We start from the raw sequence: 26,693 nt of genomic DNA on the forward strand, positions 1-26,693 counted from the left end.
CTTGTGAATTTAATGATCATAGAACCTTGGATTATTATGCTAATGGTATATATGGTTACTATGATGTGGATCAAATAGAAGAGTTTGTTGCTTTTATGGGTGCTTATGAAATTGAGGCTCTGTTTAAAAGGTGTGATGATAATGATGATGCTCCTTACCGATCTGAAAATTTGGCTATGCTTCGTTATTGTTATACTAATTTTGAATATAATGCCCATATTGAACGATTTAAGGAGAAATCCTATGCTGCCCAAGAAGAGAATATTATTTTACAGGAAACTATGGAAGAAGAAAATGCTGAAATAGTGAGCTCATTAGATGAAAAAGATGACGAGGAGAGCGAAGAACAAAAGGAGGAAGAGCGGACTAGCTACCCGTGTCCACCTTCTAATGAGAGTAACTCTTCTACTCATACATTATTTAATTTCCCTTCGTTCTTACCGAAGGATGAATGCTATGATCCCTTGGATTCGTTTGAAATATCCGTTTTTGATGAACTTGATGCATGTTATGCTTGTGGCCATGTTGCCAATATGAATGATGCTTATGAAGATGAACTAGCTATAGTTCCTTATGTTACACATGATGATTTTGATGAATATAATGTGCATGTGCTTGCAGCTCCTACTTGCAATTATTATGAGAGAGGAACTACATCTCCACCTCTCTATGTTTCCAATACGATAAAATTGCAAGAAACTGCTTATGCTATGTATTGGCCTTTACTTGATGTGCATGAATTGTTCTTTTATGACATGCCAATGCATAGGAAGAGAGTTAGACTTCATCATTGCATGATATATGTTACCTTGTGCTCACTACTAAATTTCAAATCATTGCTAATTAAAATTGGCTTTGATATACCTTGGGATCCGGGTGGATCCATCACTTGAGCACTTTATGCCTAGCTTAATGGCTTTAAAGAAAGCGCTGCCTGGGAGACAACCCGGAAGTTTTAGAGAGTCATTTATTTTTGTTGAGTGCTTTTATTTAGTTTAAAAACAAAAAAAATAGAGAGAGGAACTTAAAACTTTTTCAAAAAGAGAAGTGATTGAAAGGTGATGCATTGTGGAAGTGAGGGTCGACCTTGAACACTTGTGTTCATGCTCATGGAAACAATGTAGAATTTTTCATGGAAGTTTTTCACAAAAATAATTATCCCCTTGTACAATTCCTTTGTGTTTTAAAAAAATAATGTGCCATGTAAAGCCTTTACGATTAGTTTGGGTGATAGTTGTTTGATCACGCTGAGAAAAGATAGAAACTTTCTGCTCACGAAATTAATTTTCATTTTTATTCTGGAAGAGCTTTTGAGTTTATTATTTTTGCTTCTGATTGATATGCAAATTTTCCGGACGTTCATAAGTTTTCAGATTTTTTGAGATATGAGAAGTATACGGAATATACAGATTGCTACAGACTGTTCTGTTTTGACAGATTCTGTTTTCTATGCATTGTTCTCTTATTTTGATGAATCTATGGGTAGTATCGGGGGTATGAACCATGGTGAAGTTGGATTACAGTATATATAATGCTAATATGAATTTAGAATGAGTTCACAACAGTACTTGAAGAGGTGATTTATTTTATTATACTAACGGATCTCACGAAGTTTTGTTGAGTTTTATGTGATTGAAGTTTTCAAGTTTTGGGTGAGAGCACGATGGATGAAGGAATAAGGAGAGGCAAGAGCCTAAGATTGGGGATGCCCGAGGCACCCCAAGGTAATATTCAAGGAAGACTCAAGCGTCTAAGTTTGGGGATGCCCCGGAAGGCATCCCCTCTTTCGTCTACAATCTATCGGTAATTTTACTCGGAGCTATATTTTAATTCGTCACATGATATGTGCAAATGCTTGGAGCGTATTTTGTGTTTATTTTTCCTTTTTATTTTTTGCACCATGCTGGTATGAGATAGTCCTTGGTTGGCTTTATAGAATGCTTCTTGTGCTTCACTTATATCTTTTGAAGTTTGGATTGCCTGTTTCCCTACACATAGAAAACCACCATTTGTAGAATGCTCTTTTGCTTCACTTATATTTGTTAGAGCGGGGCATATCTTTTGTAGAAAGAATTAAACTCTCATGCTTCACTTATACCTATTTAGAGAGTTAACAGGAGTTGGTCATTCACATGGTTAGTCATAAAATCCTACATAAAACTTGTAGATCACTGAATATGATATGTTTGATTCCTTGCAACAGTTTTGCGACATGAATATGTGATATTAGAGTCATGCTAGTGAGTAATTGTGTATTGTGTTAAGGTTTGTGATTCCCGTAGCATGCATGTATGGTGAACCGTTATGTGATGAAGTCGGAGCATGATTTATTTATTGATTGTCATCCTTTGTGTGGAGGTCGGGATCGCGCGATGGTTAACTCCTACCAACCTTTCCGCTAGGAGCATGCGTGTAGTACCTTGTTTCGATGACTAATAAACTTTTGCAATAAGTATGTGAGTTCTTTATGACTAATGTTGAGTCCATGGATTATACGCACTCTCACCCTTCCACCATTGCTAGCCTCTCTAGTACCGCGCAATTTTCTCCGGTGCATTACACCCACCATATAGCCTCCCTCAAAACAGCCACCATACCTACCTATTATGGCATTTTCATAGCCATTCCGAGATATATTGCCATGCAACTACCACCGTTCCGTCTCATGAGATGTGCCACCACTTCCATATTGCCATTGCATGATCGTAAGATAGCTAGCATGATGTTTCCATGGCTTGTCCGTTTTTTGATGTCCTTGCTATGCTAGATCATTGTCACGGTACACTACCGAAGGCATTTCATATAGAGTCATCATTGCTCTAAATATTGAGTTGTAAGTGTGATGATCATCATTAATAGAGCATTGTCCCATGTGAGGAAATAAAAGAGGCCAGCGAAGCCCATTTACAAAAAAAAGAGGCCAAAGATGCCCACAAAAAAAGAGAGGCCAAAGAGCCCACAAAAAAATGAGAGAAAAGAGAGAAGAGACAATTGCTACGATCCTCTTTCCACACTTGTGCTTCAAATAGCACTATGATCTTTATGACAGAGAGTCTCCTATGTTGTCACTTCCATATACTAGTGGGCAATTTTCATTATATAACTTGGCTTGTATATTCCAATGATGGGCTTCCTCAAAATTGCCCTAGGTCTTCGTGAGCAAGCAAGTTGGGTGCACACCCACTAGTTTCTTTTGTGAGCTTTCATACACTTATAAGCTCTAGTGCATCCGTTGCATGGCAATCCCTACTCACTCACATTGATATCTATTGATGGGCATCTCCATAGCCCGTTGATACGCCTAGTTGATGTGAGACTATCTCCTCCTTTTTGTCTTCTCCATAACCACCATATTCTATTCCACCTATAGTGCTATGTCCATGGTTCACGCTCATGTATTGCGTGAAAGTTGAAAAGGTTTGAGAACACTAAAGTATGAAACAATTGCTTGGCTAAAACTAGGGTTGTGCATGATTTAAATACGTTGTCTGGGGAAGATGGAGCATAGCCAGACTATATGATTTTGTAGGGATAACTTTCTTTGGCCATGATATTTTGAGAAGACATGATTGCTTTGTTAGTATGCTTGAAATATTATTGTCTTTATGTCAAATGATAGACTATTGCTTCGAATCACTCATGTTTTAGTATTCATGCCATGATTAGATTATATGATCAAGATTATGCTAGGTAGCATTCCACATCAAAAATTATCTTTTTTTATTATTTAACTACTCGAGGACGAGCAGGAATTAAGCTTGGGGATGTTGATACGTCTCCGTCGTATCTATAATTTTTGATTGTTTCATGCCAATATTCTACAACTTTTACATACTTTTGGCAACTTTTTATACTATTTTTGGGACTAACATATTGATCAAGTGCCCAGTGCCAGTTCCTGTTTGTTGCATGTTTTTGTTTCGCAGAATATCCATACCGAACGAAGTCCAAACGTAATTAAAACTTACGGGGATTTTTTTGAAATATTTATGATTTTTGGGAAGAAGAATCAACGCGAGGCGATGCACGGAATGCCCACAAGCCCTGTCGCCGCGGCCAGGGGGTGGGCCTGCGGCAGGCAGGCTTGTGGCCACTCCTTAAGGCGGTTGGAGCCCTTCTTTCTCCGCAAGAAAGATAATATCCAGAAGAAAACCGTGTTAAATTTTCAGCCCAATCGGAGTTACGGATCTCCGGGAATTTAAGAAACACTGAAATGCAGAATCTGGGAGCGCAGAAAGAGAAGGACACAGAGAGAGAGATCCAATCTCGGAGGGGCTCTCGCCCCTCCGCCACCATGGAGACCATGGACCAGAGGGGAATCCCTTCTCCCATCTAGGGAGAAGGTCAAGGAAGAAGAAGAAGGAGGGGGGCTCTCTCCCCCTCTCTCCCGGCGGCGTCAGAACGCCGCCCGGGACATCATCGTGTGACGGTGATCTACACCAACACCTCCGTCATCTTCACCAACATCTCCATCATCTTCCCCCATCTATATTCAGCGGTTCACTCTCCCGCAACCCGCTGTAACCTCTACTTGAACATGGTGCTTTATTCTACATATTATTATCCAATGATGTGTTGCTATCCTATGATGTTTGAGTAGATTATCGTTGTCCTATCGGTGCTATCGATCTAGTAACGTAGTCAATTGCTTAGGGGCAATTCCGCAACTCCTACCACCACTTTTCCACACTCGTTAAACACTCGTAGTTGTTTCTTTATCTAACCAGCCCCTATTTTAATTATGTGTTCTTTACTTTCTTGCAAGCCTATCCTATCATTCCTACAAAGTACTTCTAGTTTCATACTTGTTCTAGGTAAAGCGAACGTAAAGTGTGTGGAGTTGTATCGGTGGTCGATAGAACTTGAGGGAATATTTGTCCTGCCTTTAGCTCCTCGTTGGGTTCGACACTCTTACTTATCGAAAAAGGCTACAATTGATCCCCTATACTTGTGGGTTATCAATGATCATCATCATTAACTTCTTCTCTAGCTGGTGCAGGCACCTCAGAAACATTTTCTTGTGTTGCGCCACTCTCCGGTTCGAGAGGAGGTACAATTACCTCATCAAGTTCTATTTTCCTCCAACTTACTTCTTTCGAGAGAAACTCTTTCTCTAGAAAGGATCCGTTCTTGGCAACAAAGATTTTGCCTTCGGACCTGAGATAGAAGGTATACCCAATAGTTTCCTTAGCTTATCATTTGAACACCCTTTTTTCCGCTTTGGGTTCAAGCATCTCTGGTTGAAGTTTCTTCACATAAGCATCGCAGCCCCAAACTTTCAGAAACGAAAGCTTAGGTTTCTTGCCAAACCATAATTCACACAGTGTTGTCTCAACGGATATAGACGGTGCCCTATTTAAAGTGAATGCGGCAGTTTCCAATGCATATCTCCAAAATGATGGCGGTAAATCGGTAAGAGACATCATAGATCGCACCATATCCAATAAAGTGCGATTACGACGTTCAGACACACCGTTACGCTATGATGTGACATGCGCCGTGAGTTGTGAAACAATTCCACATTTCCTTAGGTGTGTGCCAAACTCGTGACTCAAATATTCTCCTCCACGATCAGATCGCAAGAACTTTATTTTCTTGTCACGTTGATTCTCTACCTCACTCTGAAATTCCTTGAACCTTTCAAAGGTTTCAGACTTGTGTTTCATTAAGTAGATATACCCATATCTACTTAAATCATCAGGGAGGGTGAGAACATAACGATAGCCACCGCGAGCATCAACGCTCATTGGACCGCATACATCGGTATGTATTATTTCCAATAAGTTGGTTGCTCGCTCCATTGTTCCGGAGAACGGAGTCTTGGTCGTCTTGCCCATGAGGCACGGTTCGCATGTGTCAAATGATTCAAAATCAAGTGACTCCAAAAGTCCATCTGTATGGAGTTTCTTCATGCGCTTGACGCCGATATGACGAAGGTGGCAGTGCCACAAGTATGTGGGACTATCATTATTAACCTTACATCTTTTGGTACTCAAACTATGAATATGTGTAACATCACGATCAAGATTCATCAAGAATAAACCATTGACCAGTCGGGCATGACCATAAAACATACCACTCATATAAATAGAACAACCATTATTCTCAGATTTAAATGAGTAGCCATCTTGCATCAAGCGAGATCTCGATACAATGTTCATGCTCAAAGCTGGTACTAAATAACAATTATTAAGGTTTAAAACTAATCCCGAAGGTAGATGTAGAGGTAGCGTGCCGACGACGATCACATCGACCTTGGAACCATTCCCGACGCGCATCGTCACCTCGTCCTTTGCCAGCCTACACTTGTTCAGCAATTCCTGTTTTGAGTTGCAAATGTGAGCAACAACACCGGTATCAAATACCCAGGAGCTACTACGAGCGCTGGTAAGGTACACATCAATAACATGTATATCATATATACCTTTGACGTTGTCGGCCTTCTTGTCCGCTAAGTACTTGGGGCAATTCCGCTTCCAGTGACCGGTTCCCTTGCAATAATAGCACTCAATCTCAGGCTTGGGTCCTTTCTTTGGCTTCTTCCCGGCAACTGGTTTACCGGGCGCGGCAACTGCCTTGCCGTCCTTCTTGAAGTTCTTTTTGCCCTTGCCTTTCTTGAAACTGGTGGTCTTATTCACCATCAACACTTGATGTTCTTTCTTAATTTCTACCTCCGCAGATTTAAGCATTGAATACAACTCGGGAATAGTCTTTTCCATCCCTTGCATGTTGTAATTCATCACAAAGCCTTTATAGCTAGGTGGAAGCGACTGGAGGATTCAATCAATGACCGCATCATCCGGAAGTTCAACTCCCAGCTGAGTCAAGCGGTTGTGCAACCCAAAAATTCTGAGTATGTGCTTACTGACAGAACTATTCTCCTCCATTTTACAACTAAAGAACTTGTCGGAGACTTCATATCTCTCGACCCGGGCATGAGCTTGAAAAACAAGTTTCAGCTCCTCGAACATCTCATATGCTCCGTGTTGTTCAAAACTCCTTTGGAGCCCCGGTTCTAAACTGTAAAGCATGCCGCACTGAACTAGAGATCAGTCATCACTCTGTGACTGCCAGACGTTCCTAACGTCATGGGTTGCCGTGAGAATGGGAGGATCACCTAGCGGTGCATTAAGTACATATGCCTTCTTAGAAGCAGTGAGGATGAGCTTTAAGTTACGAGCCCAATCCACATAGTTTCTCCCATCATCTTTCAGCTTGGTTTTCTCTAAACGCGTTGAAGTTGAATGAGACATTTGCGTTGGTCATTGGATCTACAATATTTGTAAAGACAATTTTAGACTAAGTTCATGATAATTAAGTTGATCTAATCAAATTACTAATGAACTCCCACTTAGATCGACATCCCTCTAGTCATCCAAGTGTTTACATGATCCACGTCGACTAGCTCGTGTCCGATCATCACGTGAGACGAACGAGTCATCAATGGTGAGCATCTCCATGTTGATCGTATCAACCATACGACTCATGTTTGACCTTTCGGTCTCCCATATTCAAGGCCATGTCTGTACATGCTAGGCTCATCGAGTCAACCTAAACATTTTGCATGTGTAAACTGGCTTACACCCGTTGTATGCGAACGTTAGAATCTATCACACCCGGTCATCACGTGGTGCTTGGAGACAACGATCCTTCGCAGCGGTGCACACTTAGGGGAATACACATGTCAAAATTTTAATGAGGGATCATATTATCTTTGCTATTGTCGTTCTAAGCAATAAGATGAAAAACATGATAAACATCACATGCAATCATATAGTGACAAGATATGGCCAATATCATCTTGCTCCTTTGATCTCCATCTTCGGGGCACCATGATCATCATTGTCACCGGCATGACACCATGATCTCCATCATTGTGTCTCCGTGAAGTCGTCATGCCAACTATTACCTCTACTACTATAGCTAACGTTTACCAATAAAGTAAAGTAATCACATGGCGTTGCATCTCATACAATAAATTAAGACAACTCCTATAGCTCTTTCCTGTTGTCATACTCAAATTGGGGAATGATACGTCTCCGTCGTATATACTTTTCCGAACTCTTTTGCCCTTGTTTTGGACTCTAATTTGCATGATTTGAATGGAACTAACCCGGACTAACGTTGTTTTCAACAGAATTGCCATGGTGTTGTTCTTGCGCAGAAATAAAAGTTCTCGGAATGACCTGAAAATTTATGGAGAATTTTTTGTGGAATATATAAAAAATACTGGCGCAAGAATCAACGGAGGAAGTGGAGCGTGGAGCCCACAAGCCCATCAGGCGCGGGCCCCCCTGGCCGCGCCTGGCAGGCTTGTGGGGCCCACGAAGCTCCACCGCCTCCAAATCCAGCTCTATTTAGTCTGTTTCGTCCGGAAAAAATCAAGGAGAAGAGTTCATCGCGTTTTACGATACGGAGGCACCGCCACCTCCTGTTCTTCCTCTAGAGGGCAGATGTGGAGTCTGTTCTGGGCTCCGGAGAGGGGAGATCATCGCCAACGTCATCATCAACCTTCCTTCATCGCCAATTCCATGATGCTCTTCACCGTTCGTGAGTAATCTCATCGTAGGCTTGCTGGACGGTGATGGGTTGGATGAGATCTATCATGTAATCGAGTTAGTTTTGACGGTGATTGATCCCTAGTATCCACTATGTTCTGAGATTGATGTTGCTACTACTTTGCCATGCTTAATGCTTGTCACTAGGGCCCGAGTGGCATGATTTCAGATCTGAACCTATTATGTTGTCGCCAATATATGTGTGTTCTTGATCCTATCTTGCAAGTCGTAGTCACCTACTATGTGTTATGACCCGGCAACCCCGGAGTGACAATAGCCGGAACCACTCCCGGAGATAACCATAGTATGAGGAGTTCATGTATTCACCAAGTGTTAATGCGTTGGTCCGGTTCTTTATTAAAAGGAGAACCTTAATATCCCGTAGTTTCCGTTAGGACCCCGCTGCCACGAGAGGGATGGACAATAGATGTCATGCAAGTTCTTTTTCCTAAGCATGTATGATTACATACGGAATACATGCCTACATTACATTGACGAACTGGAGCTAGTTACATATCTCTTTGTGTTATTACTGTTGCATGATGAATAACATCCGACATAATCATCCATCACCGATCCAATGCCTACGAGTTTTTCCTACTGGTCCTTGCTACGTTACTTTGCCGCTACTGCTGCCTCTCCTGCTACTGTTACTCTATTGCTACTGCTATTACTTTGCTGCTACTGCTGTCACTTTGCTGCTACTGGTTACTGTTGCTACTGCTGCTATCATACAACCTTGCTACTGATACTTTGCTGCAGATACTAAGTCTTTCAGGTGTGGTTGAATTGACAACTCAACTGCTAATACTTGAGAATATTCTTTGGCTTCCCCTTGAGTCGAATCAATAAATTTGGGTTGAATACTCTACCCTCGAAAACTGTTGCGATCCCCTATACTTGTGGGTTATCAGGGAACGTAGTAATTTCAAAAAAAATCCTACGTCACACAAGGATCTATCTATGGAGAAACCAACAACGAGCAAAGGGGTAGAGCATCTTCATACCTTTGAAGATCGCTAAGCGGAAGCATTGCTAGAACGCGGTTGATGGAGTCGTACTCGCAGCGATTCAGATTGCAGTGGATTCTGATCTATGTGCCGAACAAGGGCGCCTCCGCGTTGAACACACGTGCTGCCCGGTGACGTCTCCAACGCCTTGATCCAGAAAGGAGGGAGTAGAGGTCGAGGGAGAGCTCCGGCAGCACGACGACGTGGTGACGGTGGAGCTACGTGGCACTTCGACAGGGCTTCGCCAATCACTACGGATGACGAGGAGGAGGAGGAGTAGGGATGCGTCGAGAGAGAGAGAAATTGTGTCTCAAAACAGCCCCAAACCCTCCACTATATATAGGAGGAGAGGGAGGAGGGTGCCCGCCCTTAGGGTTTCCGCCCTAAGGGGTGCGACAACCCTAGATGGGCAAGGGGGCGGCGGCCAAGGGGTGGAGGAGGTGGCGCCCTAGGGCGGGCAAGCCCACCACGCCTAGGGTTAGCCCACCACCACTCTCTTGCGTCTTGGGCTGATGGTGGTGGAGCACCAGCTCACTTATGGGCTGGTTCCCATCCACTTTTGGCCCATGTACCCCTTCGGGGCTGGTGGCCCTTCCCGGTGGACCCCCTGAACCCTTCAGGTGGTCCCGGTACATTACCGGTCACACCCGAAACACTTCCGGCGATCAAATCCTCGCTTCCTATATATGAATATTTACCTCGGGACCATTCCAAATCTCCTCGTGACGTCCGAGATCTCATCCTGGACTCCGAACAACCTTCGGTAACCACGTATACTATTCCCATATAACCCTAGCGTCATCGAACCTTAAGTGTGTAGACCCTATGGGTTCGAGAAGCATGCAGACATGACTGAGACACCTCTCTGGTCAATAACCAACAGCGTGGTCCAGATATCCATGTTGGTTCCCACATGTTCCATGATGAACTCATCGGATGAACCACGATGTCGGGGATTCGATCAATCCCGTATGCAATTCCCTTTGTCTACTCGTCTGATACTTGCCCGAGATTCGATCGTCGGTATCCCTATACCTTGTCCAATCTTGTTACCGGCAGGTGTCTTTACTCATTCCGTAACACATCATCCCATGGCTAACTCCTTAGTCACACCGAGATCAATATGATGATGGATTACTGAGTGGGCCCAGAGATACCTCTCCGTCACATGGAGTGACAAATCCCAGTCTCAATTCCTACAACCCAACATATACTTTCAGAGATACCTGTAGTGCACCTTTATAATCACTCAGTTACGTTGTGACGGTTGATACACCCAAAGCACTCCTACGGTATCCGGGAGTTGCACAATCTCATGGTCTAAGGAAATGATACTTGGCATTAGAAAAGCTTTAGCAAACGAAAAACACGATCTAGTGGTATGCTTAGGATTGGGTCTTGTCCATCACATCATTCCCCAATAATGTGATCCCGTTATCAATGACATCCAATGTCCATGATCAGGAAACCATGATCATCTATTAATCAACGAGCTAGCCAACTAGAGGCTCACTAGGGACACATTATGATCTATATATTCACACATGTATTACGGTTTACGGTTAATACAATTATAGCATGAATAATAAACAATTATCATGAAGCAGGAAATATAATAATAACCACTTTATTATTGCCTCTAGGGCATATTTCCAATAGTCTTTTGTGAATCTTGTTGTTAATGGAACTATGGAGCATGAATTTTCTAATTGTCGTATCAACCTGTGCATGTATCTCCCCCGCTTGATCAAAAGAAGATCCATGCTTGGATTTAGTATGGGGATTCATATGTGTTTCATGTAATCTCAATAGAAAAGGGAACGAGAACTTTGTTTTGTTCAACAATCAACATGGTTGAAACGACATGATCATCAACTCCTCTCCGCAACTTAATATTGTCCCTATTTTCTCTAAGATCCACCGGTTGGCAAGGCAAAAACTATCTCATGTGTCACCCAAAACGATTATGAAGGAGCTCAAGGCGTCATGGATGCCCATGTGCTCGTTGTGTCGGGAGCAAAATGCATAGAACCAGCAAATTAGATGCATAGAAACATTGATGCTTCACACCAGACCCAAGTTAATAGCAACATGGTTGTTGCTTCACATCAGATCCGTGCTAATGTGATGGTACTCCTATTCAAGGGTGAGACGGCAGTGTGCTTCTATATAACGCAAGAAGAAAGATGGAACATGGTCATTAGTCCGGGACGGGCGTTTGGCTATTCAGTCATTAGTCATTCTTCAAAACTGAGCTTAGGAAATAGTAGGGTCGAGCCCTTCACAACGACTTGAAATTGCTTTTGCAATGTTTTCAAATATCCTAGGACTTGGAAGCATCGGGATTTAAGACTGCATCAATTTGAGGTTGTACATAACGAGGTCTCTGTGTGATGGTTAGCTACAGATGGTCTCCTGGTCAAGTATGTGGAGGTGTGCTAGTGACCAGACTAGCATACTCTCGACATTTTTGGTTCACCGTGACACGACACATGCAGTAGGTTGGGTCCCTCTTGGGGTATTGGGATATCAAGTTTCCCTAGTTGCTATTGGGAGACATGTCCTCCTACTTGTTGTCGGTGTGGGTGCGATGACATTTGACAACCATTTCCTCTAAAAAAGGCATGAGGTCCAAATCTCCTAGCTCTATCCACACGTGAAGTGTTGCTTGCAAGTATAATGTGAGTGTGGTTAGGTTATGTTCCTACATCAATGAAATAGCACATGAGAGAATGTCCTATATTATATTTGATCATCTAAGGAAGCTCAATATAATTATTTAGAGCTCTCAAGCAAAAATTGACTTTTGAAATATATCCACAAATTTTTAAAAAGTTCATGATTTTGAAAAATGTTTGAGAACATGTTCGCGAGTGTGCAAAATGTTATTGAATTCAAAAAATGTTCTCAAATTTAAATAATCACGAACTCAAAAAATGCTTGCAATTGTTTTCATGAATTTAAAAAAAATGTTTGCGAATTCAAAAATGTTCGTGTGTTCATTTTTTTAATTTTAAGGAAATATTCATGAATTGAAAATTGTTTGCGGGTTAAAAAGTGTTTACGAATTTCAAAAAATGTTCCGAGTTTCAAAAATTGATTGCTACTTAAAAGTTGATCAGACCATGAACGGAGTAGTGGGGGTGCGGGAGCGGTGGGGGAGTCACCGACGAAGAGGACTGGGGGGAGAGAAGAGGCAGATGAGGGGCGGAGCGGTGGAGATTTTTTACTCTGAGCCTCAGGTGGTGTTTGTTTCCAGGGACTTTTTTGGTGTAGGGACTAAAAAAAGTCCCAAAAAGTCCCATGTGAAACAAACAGGAGGAACTTTTAGGGACTAAAGTGGGGTGTTTGGGACTATTTGGAAAAGTACCTATGTGAGGGACTTTTTGGGACTTTTTCCAACAATGCCCCTACTTTTAGCATGTAATTTAATAACTACTATTACATTACTAAGGATAACATGGTCTTTTTACATGTCATTTAATGACCTCTAGTCCCTATTTAGTCCCTGGAAACAAACGGGTAGGGACTAGGGACTTTTAAGTTAAGACTAGAAAAAGTCCCAGGACTTCTCAAACAAACAGGGCCTCAGTAGTGGAGTACTTTCACATCGAAGCGGTGAGAAGTAAACAATATTGCATTTAAGAGATCGCACGTGCCGGTTAGAGAAGTAAAATTGGATTTTCACTCCTTCAATCGGTTTTAATGGATCCGCAAGAGTTGCTTTATAGCGAATTTTAAGGCCCCTATTATTTTTCTATATCATGCTATTTTTTCCCTCTTAGCGCAAAATAGAATGAGAACTTTGTTTCGTTCAACAGTTAACATGTGTATGATCTATTAACTCCTCTCCGTGACTCAATATTGACTATATTTTCTTTGACTCTAAGTTCCACTGATTGACAAAGCAAAGACTATCTCAAGTGTCACGGCCTAAAGAAACTCAAAATAAAGGGAATCTTCAATGTAATAATTGATTGAATGGAAACTCGAAATGATGCCCAAATAAAATGCATACAACCAGCAAGGTTAAATGCGTAGAAGCATTGATGATTCACATCAGACCCAAGTTAATGGAAACATGGTTGTTGCTTCACATCAGATCTGAGCTAATGTGATAGTACTTCTATTCAAGTGTGAAAGAATACTATCCTTCTATTTAACGCGAGAGGAAATATGGGAGATGGTTATCAGTCATTCTTCGAACCTGATCCGAGAAAGGAGTAGCGTCTAGCGCTTCACACCCCGTTGATGTTTCTTTTGCAATGTTGTGTGACATCCTAGGACTTGGAAGCATAAGGATTGTAGAGTGCGTCAACTTAAGTTTATACATAACGTGGTGTCCTTCTATTGGTCAGCTAAATATGGGCTCTTGGTCAAGTGTGTGGGTGTGTGTTGGTGACTAGACTAGCGTATTCTCAGTGTATTTCATTGTGATGTGGCAGTGTACCCAGTGCGTTGGGTCCCTCCTTGAGGAATGGGGGAGAGGTGGCCTCCTGCTCTCATGATTCCCTACTGGTTGTTGGCCGACATTTCCTCGTCTTGTTGTCGATGTTGGTGTGGTGAAATCCAGTAGACATTTCTTCTCAAGAACGTGGCGATGTTCGAAGCTACTAGCTCTATCCATAGGCGGTGAAGATGATTGAGATAATTTGAAGTTGTTTCTTGCAAGTATAGTGTGAGTGTGGTTAGTTTACGATCCAACGTCAACGACATAGCACCAAGGGAAACATTGCAGAATGCTCTAGAACAGGGAATACATTTAATTCAAAAATACAAACACTCCATATTACTTGTATATTAGGTTTGATTATCTGAGAATGCTTATACGATTACCGAGAGCTCAAACGATAGTGTGTGAATGTCCATATGTTTGTTATGTCGGATTAAGATACACAAAATCACATCAAATCAAAGTTCAATGTAACAGTTTTTTTATTTAGGCCTAACATCATAGCCAACTACTTAAACGTGATAAGAAAGATGAAACATGCCGCATACGGGCACGGCAGGGGCACGGTCAGCCCCGCACGCAAATCAGGGTCGCGGGTGCGCCCATGGATATCGTGGAGGCCCCCGGTGAGTACGCCTTTGTGCTCGACGTCCCCGGCCTCTCCAAGTACGATATGCAGGTACCCGTTCCCCGCATTTCTTGGACCAAAATCGACCAGTGGGGTAGCGTTTGTGCGCATTGTGAACATAAAGGTGACTCTGGAGGAGGACTACGTGCCGATGATGAAGAGCGCCATCAACGACGGTAGCGGCAGCGCCAACGGGAAGCGAAAGCGGGAGGAGGGGACTGCGTGTACGTGTGGCTAGAGCGTCGCACATCGCCGTGGTTGTCCGTGCGCAAGTTCCGACTGTCGAAGGCCGCAGACGCCGGCGCCATGGTCGCGCGCTACGAGAACGGCGTCGTCGCTGTCACCGTTAAGAAGAAGCTGACGTCGGAGAAGAAGACCAAGTCCGTCCATGTCGCCATCGCCTCATCGAGCCATTCCGTCAAGCCAACTTTCGGTACCTCATCGGTGTTTGTCTTGAGTGATCGTTCTAGCAGTAGAGGTAGTGTGACGGGTCTGGTAGATTTGGGTGTATTTTTGTGGTCTCATGATGTGTTCGTGATCTGGACAGAGATTAGGTGCTTTATCTTACTCATTGATGATGGCGGATCTCGGTGGCGTGGCGCAATGGAGACACGGCGTCCGATGCGCGGAGATGGACTCGTGCGGGAGGAGGACGCTGCCTGGCGTCATGGTGGCGTCGATGACAGAGAGGCTTGACAAGGTTGGTGCGTTAGTTCCTGCTCTGACGATGCCTGCTGGAAGACGGCGGTGACGACAAAAAAGAGTCCGTCGGACCGGTTTGTACCCCAAACCCAGTATGTGGCTTGGTTGAATACTCTAACTACTTTAGATGTTAGGATTTGACGCGATGTATGTTTGATATTAGGCTCGGGCTATCGGCATCCATTCATCAAGTGAATAGGAGTAGCGACCGTTATTGCTAAGATGGTGACTTCAGACTATCAGATGTACTACTCTGTAAGGTCCTCGTGAATAATTAATAAAGTGGTTGCATGCATTACTTAGATGCGGAGGAAGGGGGTACTCCTCCTTTTCCAAAAAATAAACAAACTGTGCGTCTTTTGTGAATCTTGTTGCTAACAGAACTGTGGAGCATGAATTTTCTAGTTGTCGTATCAACGTGTGCATGTATCTCCCCCGCTTGACCGAAAGCAAATGCGTACTTGGATTTAGTATGCCAATTGTATGGGGATTCATACTCGTGTTTCATGTAATTTTAGTAGAAAATGGAATGAGAACTTTGTTTTGTTCAACAATCAACACGGTTCAGACGGTATGATCGTCAACTCCTCTCTGCAACTTAATACTACGTCTGTTCTCTCCGAGTTCCATTGGTTGGCAAGGCAAAGACTATTTCAAATGTCACTCAAAACGATTATGACGGATCTCAAGACGTCATGGATGCCCATGGGCTCCTTGTGTCACAAGCAAAATGTACAGAACGAACAAATTAGATGTATAGAAACATTGATGCTTCACATTGGACCCAAGTTAATAGCAACATGGTTGTTGCTTCACATCAGATCCGTGCTAACGTGACAGTACTCCAATTCAAGGGTGAGAGAGCAGCGTGCTTCTATATAACGCGAGAAGAAAGATGGAACATGGTCATTAGTCCGGAACGACCATTTGGCTATTCGGTCATTAGTCATTCTTCAAAATTAAGCCTAGGAAATAGTAGAGTCGAGCCCTTCACACCGAGTTGAAATTGCTTTTGCAATGTTTTCACACATCCTAGGACTTGGAAGCATCGGGATTTAAGAGTGCATCAACTTGAGTTTGTACGTAACGAGGTTTCTTTGTGATGGTCAGTGAGACATGGTCTCTTAGTCAAGTATACGGAGGTGTGCTAGCGACCAGACTGACATACTCTCGACATGTTTGGTTCAATGTGACACGGCACACACAGTAGGTTGGGTCCCTCTTGGGATATTGGAATCTCATGATCCCCAAGTTGCTATTGGTAAACATGTCCTCCTACATGTTGTCGGTGCGGGGGCGATGACATTTGAGAACCATTTCCTCTAAAAAACGGCATGATGTCTAAAGCTCCTAGCTCTATCCACACGTGAAGTGTTGCTTGCAAGTATAATGTGAGTGTGTGATCCTACATCAATGAAATAGTACAGGAGAGAATGTCGTATATTACATTTGATCATCAAAGGAAGCTCAATATGATTATCGAGAGCTCTCCACAAAAAAATTAAATTTGGAAAAATATCCACAATTTTTTAAAAAGTTCATGATTTTGAAAAAATGTTTGAGAACATGTTCGCGAGTCTGCAAAATGTTCTTGTATCCAAAAAATGTTCTCAAATTAAAAAATCACAAACTCAAAAAATGTTTGCGATATTTTTCATGAATTTCAAAAAATGTTTGTGAATTAAAAAATGCCCATGTGTTATTTCTTTAATTTTTAAGAAATATTCGTGAATTAAAAAAAATTGCGGGTTAAAATGTGTTTACGAATTTAAAAAAATGTTTCGAGTTTCAGAAATTGTCCGCGACTTAAAAAATGTTGGCATATCTGAAATAAATTACGAATTTAAAAAGGCACTATTTTTTGAAATTCAACTTGGCTTATGATTTTAAAAAATGTCATGATTTTAAAAATTGTTTGTGATTTTCATAAAAATCACATTTCTTTATAAAGTTTCTGAATTTTTTTTTAAAAAAAGAAAACTAATGGGCCGGCCCATTAGCGCGGTGTGGGTGCCTGTTTCGTTAGTATCCCCGACCCGCTGGGAATAAGATCTCTGGTCCAACCGGAACTCCCTTTGAAGCCAATTCCTATTTGGCGCCAATGGTGCCACTTATATGGTTTGCTCTTACACGACGCACGCCCTCCTATGGAGTGGAGTAGTGTGACGTGTCTGGTAGATTTGGGTGTTCTCTTGTGATCACGTGCTCTGTTGGTGATTTAGGCGGAGATCAGGTGTGCTAGTTGAGTACTTGTGGACTTGTCGTCCTTTTTTTATGAATCTTGCTGTGAAAGGGTTTCCACTACATAGCATAAATTGTTAGTTGTCGTATCCTTACATGTATCTTCCCCGCTTGATCGAAAGCAGTCGCGTGCCTGCATTCCGCTTGATCGTAAGCAGCCGTGTGTTTGGATTCAGTATCACGACTCATAGGTTTTCATGTAATCTCAACAGAATAGGCAGAGATCTTTGTTTTGTTCAGCAATCAACACGGTTCAGACTTCAGAAGGCACGATGTGTCAACTACTCTGTGTGACTATCAGTTCCACGATCTACCAAATTAACTCTCTTCTCTGTTCTCTCAAGTGTCATGATTAAAGAAATCCGAAAAAAGGAAATCTTCAGTGTAATAATCGAAAGAAACTCAAAACGATTATGGGGAAGCTAAAGACGCCTCAGATGCCATGTGTGCTAGTTATATCAGGAGTAAAATGCATAGAACTAACGAGATTAAATGCATAGAAGCATTGATGCTTCACACCACACCAAAGTTAATAGCAACATGGTTGTTGCTTCACAACAGTTCCGACTAATGTGATAGTACTCCTGTTCAAGGGTGAGAGAATAGTGCGCTCCTATTTAACGCGAGAAGAAAGAGGCAACATGGTCATTAGTCATTCTTCACTGCCAGCTGGTGTTACTTTTGCAATCTTGTTCACATCCTAGGACTTGGACGCATCAGGATCTCTTGGCCAAGTATGCGGATGTGTGGTAGTGACCAGGCTAGCATACACTCCGCGTATTTTTGTGCAATGTGACACTGTACACAGTAGGTTGGGTCCCTCCTTGAGTAATGAGGAGAGGTGCCTCCTACTCTCATGACCCCCTAATTGTTTTGGCAGACATCTTCTCCTTGTTGTCGATGCGGTTGTAGTGACATTTGATAGTCATTTCTTCTCAAGAACGAGATGATTTTCAAAGCTCCTAGATCTATCCACACGTGGTAAAGCCGACAAGAGAATGTGAAGTGTTGCTTGCTGACGTAGTGTGAGCGTGGTTAGGTTACGTTCATGCATCAATGAAATAGCACCTAAAAGAATGTTGCAAAAAGGGATTAGATAGATTTGAAAATACAAGCACTACAAAAAATTTATCATTCACATATTATATTTGATCATCTAAGGAAGCTAGATATGATTACCAAAAGCTCTCAAACAAAAACAAATTTAGAAAAATATTCGCAATATGAAAAACTTGTTCATGATTTTAAAAAATGTTTCAAAAAGTGCTTCTGATTCCACAAAATATTCTTGCAAAAATTCTTGCAATTAGGAAAAGTGTTCTCAAAATTTTAAAAATCATGAATACAAAAAAGATCACGAATTCTAAACAATGTTGGCAAATTCAAACATTTATGTGAGTTTGAAAATGTTTATGAGTTTGAAACTTTTTCAATATTTATAAAGGTATTTGTGAATTCAAAAATACATTTGCGAATTCAAAACATGTCCATTGGTTTAAAAATGTTGCATATTTGAAAATATTATGAATTTCAAAATTCCTCTATTTTCAGAAAAGATTGTGAAATTCAAAATCCTTCATGATTTTTAAAAATCAGGAATTTAAAAACTGTTTGTGATTTTATTTATTTTTCCTTTTTTGTGTATTTAAGAAAATTAGTAAAAATAAGACAGACAAAAAAAAGCCGAAATAGACTGACGGGATGGTGCATTAGCATGGCGTGGGTGCAAGTGTCATCCTTATATTCTAGCTCACAGAGAATGAGATCTCTGGTTCAATAGGAGCTCCCTTTGAAGCAATTCCTATTTGGCGCCTGTAGTGCCACTTATAGCTTCGCGCCTTCACGGCACACACCCTAATGGGTGCTACATAAGAAATGGGCCAGCCCATGTTGGTACTACTTAACAAAGCTTTCCACCACTGGTTTAGGAAGATGCAAGATGCTTCAGTGTCTCACTGATGGAGTCTATACCACACGAGGATTCATCAAGGTACTTGTAACATTAGGGGTGTTTTGGTATGCTCGAAGAAAGTCTATCCATGATCATGTATTTCAGGGGCCATTAGCTACTAATCAGTTTGTCAAGAATTATTTACGGGAGCTTCAAATTTGCAAACCTTTGAAGCAACATGCAGCTGTTCAAACACCTTCAAGACAACATCACACATAGATCCCGCCGCATGCAGGAACTGCAAAACTTCGTGTTGATGGTGTTTTGTCACGTGACACAATGAAAGGGACTTCCAATGTAGTTTGCAAGGATTCCACTGGGAAATATCTAGGCTCTTCGGCGATAAAATATCAAGGTGTGAATGACCCAGCATCGTTGGAGGCTTTGGCTTGTCGTGAAGGGATCTCACTTGCCCTTGAGTTATCACTTACACACATACAAATAGCTTCAGATTGGCAAGGGGTGATCAAAGGTATCTACGGAAATATGGGTCTTCTATACTCTAGCATTATTAAGAAAATTAATCTTATATCTCAATAGTTCTCTCGTTGTTCCTTAATCTTCGAAGAAAGAGAAACTAATCTTGAGACACATAGCCTCGTTAAGCATACTCTATGCCTTTCTTTAGGATGTCGTGTGTGGCTACTTAATCCTTTGGATCTATATTCTATCCCCATACATTTTTATAATAAGTAAAGTGGAGCGTATTTAGACTAAAAAAATCACGGTTTTAGGAAGCTCCAAGAAGCTTATAACAGATTTTGGGAAACCTTTAAAAGCTTGCGACCTTTTTTCTTTGTTTATGTTTTTGGATTTTTATTTTCTATTTTCTATTTTTATATTTATTTTATTTCTTTTCCATGATTTTTTTGTCAAATGTATGATCTTTTTAATATCCATGAAAATCCTAGAAAAAACTTATAGTCCGCTATAGCATTTAAGAGACCGTAGGTGCCGGTTAGAGAACTTAAACCGAATTTTCACTCTGTCAACCGGTTTAAATGGGCCGTCAAGAGTTACTCTAATAGCGAATTTTAAGGCTGGTAATATTTTGCTATATCTTGCTATTTTTTTCCTCTCAGCGCAAAATAGAATGAAAACTTTGTTTCGTTCAGCACTTAACACGTGCATGATCTATTAAATCCTGTGTGTGACTCAATATTGACTCTTTTCTCTGTGACTGTGAGTTCCACTAATTGACAAAGCAAAGACTATCTAAAGTGTCAAAATAAAGGGAATCTTTAATGTAATAATTGATTGAATGGAAACTCGAAATGATGCCCAAATAAAATGCATACAACCATCAAGATTAAATGCATAGAAGCATTGATGCTTCACATCAACCCAAGTTAATGGCAACATGGTTGTTGCTTCACATCAGATCTGAGCTAATGTGATAGTACTCCTATTTAAGGGTGAGAGAATAGTATGATTCTATTTAACGTGAGAGGAAATATGAAAAATGGTTATCAGTCATTCTTCGAACCTGATCCAAGCAAGGAGTAGTGTCTATCGCTTCACACCCAGCTGATGTTGCTTTTCCAATGTTGTTTGACATCGTACGACTTGGAAGCCTGAGAATTTTAGAGTGCGTCAACTTAAGTTTGTACATAACGTTGCATCATTGTGATAGTCAGCTAGACATGGGCTCTTTGGTCAAGTGTGTGGGTGTGTGTTGGTGCCTACACTAGTGTATTCTCAGTGTATTTCATTGTGACGTGGCAGCGTACACAGTACGTTGGGTCCCTCCTTGGGGAATGGGGGAGAGGTGGCATCCTGCTCTCATGATTCCCTACTGATTGTTGGTCGACATTTCCTCCTCTTGTTGGTGTGGTGAAATTCAAATATTCAATAGACATTTCTTCTCAAGAAAGGCATGATATTCGAAGCTCCTACCTCTATCCATAGATGGTGAAGACGAAGAGAGAATTTGAAGTTGTTTATTGCAAGTATAGTGTGAGTGTGGTTAGTTTACGATACAACGTCAATGACATAGCACTAGAGGAAATATTGCAGAATGCTCAAGAGTAGGGAATATATATATATATATATATATATATATATATATATATATATATATATATATATATATATATATATATATATATATATATATATAAAATTCGATAATACAAACACTGCATACACTTGTATATTACATTTGATTATCTGAGAAAGCTTAATACAACTACTCAGAGCTCAAACGATAGCGTGTGAATGTCCATGTGCTCGTTATGTCGCATTAAAATACACGATGTTAGAACATGTTTATGAGTCATTCTTTATACCTCATCCCAGCAAGGAGTAGAGCACAACACTTCATACCGAGCTGGTGTTGCTCTTGCAATGTTGTGTGACATCCCAGGACTTGGAAGCATCAGAATTTTAGAGTGCATCAACTTAAGTTTATACATAACGTGGTGTCCTTGTATTGGTCAGCAAGAGATGGGCTCTTGGTCAAGTGTGTCGGTGCGTGTTGGCAACTAGGCTAGCGTACTCTCAGTGGCAGTGTACACTGGATGTTGGGTCTCTCCTTGGGGTATGGGGGAGAGGTGGCCTCCTGATCTCATGATTCTCTAGTGGTTATTGGCCGACATTTCCTCCTCTTGTTATCGATGCTCGTGTGGTGAAATCCAATAGACATTTCTTCTCAAGAACGACATGATGTTCAAAGCTCCTAGCTCTATCCACATGTGGTGAACACGACGAGTGAATGTGAAGTTGTTGTTTGCAAGTATAGTGTGAGTGTAGTTAGTTTACGATCCAACATCAATGGCGTCGTACCAGAGGGAATATTGCGGAATGTTCTAGAATAGGGAATGAATATATTTTGAAAACACAAACACTACAAAATTTATATCACTTGTATATTATATTTGATTATCTAAGAAAGCTTAATATGATTACCGAGAGCTCTCATGATTGTGTGTGAATGTCCATGTGCTCGTTATGTCGGATTAAAATACACGAACTCACATCAAATCAAAGTTCAATGTAGTAGTACTCCTAATTAGGCCTATAAGATCATAGCCTCCTACTTAAAGTGAGAAGAAAGATGAAACATGTCCATTATTCAAAAACAAGCCATTCTTCCTACCCGAGTGTTGTAGTTCAAACTCGGGATCTATTTAGCTACTGTGGCTCGGGCTGCCATGTCACGCTTTCTTGTTTTGGTGCCATGACAGCATTTTTAGGTCAATAAACCGTGAAATGGTACAGGTTTGCGTGGTCACTGTCATGTTACATAGCTAGTTGAATAGGTCTCGTAGCCATTGCCATTGGTTTTCGATTGATCTAGTCATGGGATGGCGCGATAGAACGGGTCTGCCGGAGCTTGAGGTGATGGCATAGACCATGCGTGCATGTTTTGGCTCGCGGGGTGACACGATCCCCAAATATTAGAAACACTACAATATTTATACCATTTGTATATTATATTTAATCATGTAAGGAAGCTCAATATGATTATCGAGAGCTCCCTCAATAATGTATGAATGTAGTACTCCTTTTGTCGGAATAAAATACATGGAATCACATCAAATCAAATTTTAATGTAGTGATGTTCCTACTCAAGCCTGAGACCATAGCCACCTACTTAAACGTGGGAAGAAATATGAAACACGACCATTATTCAGAAACATGCCATTATTCACACATGAGCCAGAAATGAGTACATCTGAATGGTTGTTAGAGTATGTAATGTTTGCAAGTTTTGCACTCCGGGTTTGAATTGCTTTGCAATGTCGCCGAAAAACCCACATATATCTTAACACTTAAAAGCACCAAAGTTTACGAGTACACTAAACTAGGTTCGTACACAAAGTAGATTAGAGGAAGACAATGTGCTGGTGATGAAGAGTACCAATGAAAGTGGAAGCAGGACCAAGAGGAAGGGATCGAGCCCACGGGTTTTGACGTGGTCCTTCAAGGACAAGTTTTAGTAGTTGTAGCACATGGATGCATGTGGTGTCACCGTCAAGAATCAACCACCACCGGAGAACAAGACCAAGGGCATATTTGATACTCAACATGGAGCTCAATTAGGCCAGCGGTGCAAATTTGGTGGGTTTGGTTGCCCCAACTACATCCGATTCATGGCCCGCATGAAACTCAAGGTAATACTAGGACTGGCTTGCTGGAAATGGCTACATCGACCATTTTTCATTGCCAGTCTCGAGAGAGTCACGGATGTGTCTCAAGTGCATGCTTAGGAAAGCGTGGGAGACATTTCAGATCCACCTTAACTTCCACTCATATCTTCCCTCACCTCCCAAACACATTCATGCCTCTCTCTCTCTCTCACACCACGTGTTGGCTGTCACTGATGGCCGCTCCACCACCTCATCGCCCCATTCCTTGCCTGGATGGCATCGACATCCACAACCACTTGGTCGATGACTTGATGATGGTGGGCGTGGATCACTGTTAGTGGCGAGGGATCTCAAGTCACCTCCCCCTTTTGCACAAGACTGCGTCCGTGAACATCAACCCCCTATCAGCGTTCATTCCTGTGCTTGGGCTGACAAGTATATTACAGTTGCAACGACAATGTGGATAGGGGTTGCGGTGGTGGGCACGTCGGCAATGGCGAGGGTGGCGATTTTGACCTAAGGGGTTTATTCCCCTTCCGTGGATCCATTTCTATGTGATTGCTATGTAGGATCAATTTGAGTGATAGCTAGTATTGTAGCACTACGATGCATGATTGTTATTTGTGCATTCTTAGAACGGTTTTAGGACTCTATAAATGATTAAGATTTAAGACAAGTGCACATTTCTCAAATTAATGAACTAATCAGGGCAAGCACACATTGCTGAAAGTGCTGAACTGATTAAGGCAAGTGCACATTGATAAGATCAGTGCATTGATCAAGATAAGTGCACATTACTAAGATCAATGCATTGATCAATGCGATGCTTATGTTTATGATGAGTGCATTCATAAATTGTAGTCCCTCCGTAAAGAAATATAAGATTGTTTAGATCACTACTTAAGTGATCCAAACACTCTTATATTTCTTTACTGAGGGAGTAATAGACATTGCCAGGATCAACACAATGATGAATGCAATGCACATAGGGTATGCTTAGTGCATTGATTTGACCGATTCATATATAGATGTGCGGTACAATGGTAGGTATGCTCCATTTCTATGTGATTGCTATGTAGGATTTCTATGTGCGCATGTCTATATTGTTCAACCACATCTTTTATACTAGTAAGGTCATGAATAAAAACTGAAAGGTCATGGATGGTGGTGACTATCGAAGTTAGTTTTGGCAGATCGGTTGATAAGGTATTTTGGTTAGACGACTAGATCGGATGAGAAAAAGGGAAGGGTTACCATGGTTCAGGCCCTACCGGAGGTGGTAAGACCCTACTTCTTGCTCGATGTTATTATGTATAGGGGTTACTTCATGCCCGACGTCCTAGGCCTCTCCAAGTTTGACATCCAGGTGCGTGCATGCACAACACCATGGTCACATCCCCCATTTCTTCTAGGACTGAGCTCGATTTAAAATCAACAATGAACTAACATTTGGGCACATAATCATTTCTCAAAATGTGTCTGTGTAGGAGGACACCATGTTGTGATGAAGAGGGCCATCGCAGGCGGCGAGGCGAAGCACAAGCGACAAGAAGAGGAGGGGGATTGACGCTATATCCAGGTGTAGCGCCGTGCATCATCGCAGTCCTTCTTGCGCAAGTTCGGACTACCAAAGGACGTGGACGCGGGTATCGTCGCCGCGGGCTGCAAGAACAGGGTGCCCACCGTCACCATCAAGCAAGTGCCGGAGAAGAAGACTAAGTACGTCCAGGTCGCAATCGCTTGATCGAGCCCATCACTCAAGCGAACTTTCAGTACCCCATCAACGTCATGAGTGATTGTTCCAGCAGCAGAGTAGTGTGGCAAGTACTAGATTTTGGTCCTCTCTTGTGGTCTCATGCTCTGTTCATGATCTGGCCGGAGATTAGGGACGTGTTTAGTTACGTGCACCATTTTTTGACCTTTAGCATGCTTGACCCAATTGGGCTTGGCTGAGCATATGCAGGCAAAAAACCAACATGTGCATGTTGATTCGTTGCCTACATTGCATCAAGGCCCAACTCGGTGCATGTTGTTTGGTTACTTGTGTTTGTGCTTCGGGTGTAAGCAGATGCAAATCACATCTGTTTGGTTGTGTGCGAGTACTTGATCTGCTCATCCCTTTCTAATGTGGTGGACTTACCACCCATTTGTCAGCACACACAACACACACAACACACGCAACACAAACTGATCCATAACAACAAGATCAAAGCAAGAACACATCAAGAACAAACCAAGAACAAAGCAAGCACAAGAATTAAAAGTACTACTAGGCATATGTTTTAAAACAGTAGGGCATCACATGCCCCTGCTGGACCCTAGAGTGCTGGTCCATGGGCAAAATATAGGAAAGTTCATAGCAAAAGAGACGATTGGGCTTCACCTCAAACCTACACTACTTAAGTTCACACTACGAGGAAAAAACTACATAGCATGAGCGATGTTGCCGACACAACTGTGCTTGGAGCACCAGACCCTGCACATGGTGGATATGTTTGTTCGGGAACGTAGCATGGGAAACAAAAAAATTCCTACGCACACGAAGACCTATCATGGTGATGATCATCTACGAGAGGGAGAGCGGATCCACATACCCTTGTAGATCGCTAAGCGGAAGTGTTAATAAACGCGGTTGATGTAGTGGTACGTCTTCACGATCCGTCCCACGAACCGTCCCACGATCCGTCCCATGAACCGTCTCGTGATTCGTCCTGATCAAATGCCGAACGGACGACACCTCCGCGTTCCGCACACATAAAACCCGATGACGATTTTCGCCTTCTTGATCTAGCAAGATAGACGGGGATGTACATGAGTTCCTCGGCAGCGTGACGGCGCTCTGGTGGTGGTGGTGATCTTATTCCTGCAGGGCTCCGCCCGAGCTCCGTAGAGAACCGATCTAGAGGAAAAACTACGAAGTAGAGGTTTAGGGTTGCACGTGGCAAAGTTGTGTCTCAAAAAGCCCTAAACCTCTAGTATCTATAGGAGGAGGGAGGAGGCAGCCTTGGATCCACAAGGGAGACTCCCTTGGGTCAGACAAAGTGGAGGAGGGAGGAGTC

This window comes from Hordeum vulgare, chromosome 6H (genome assembly GCF_904849725.1).
Source record: "Hordeum vulgare subsp. vulgare chromosome 6H, MorexV3_pseudomolecules_assembly, whole genome shotgun sequence".
Taxonomy (NCBI): Eukaryota; Viridiplantae; Streptophyta; class Magnoliopsida; order Poales; family Poaceae; genus Hordeum; species Hordeum vulgare.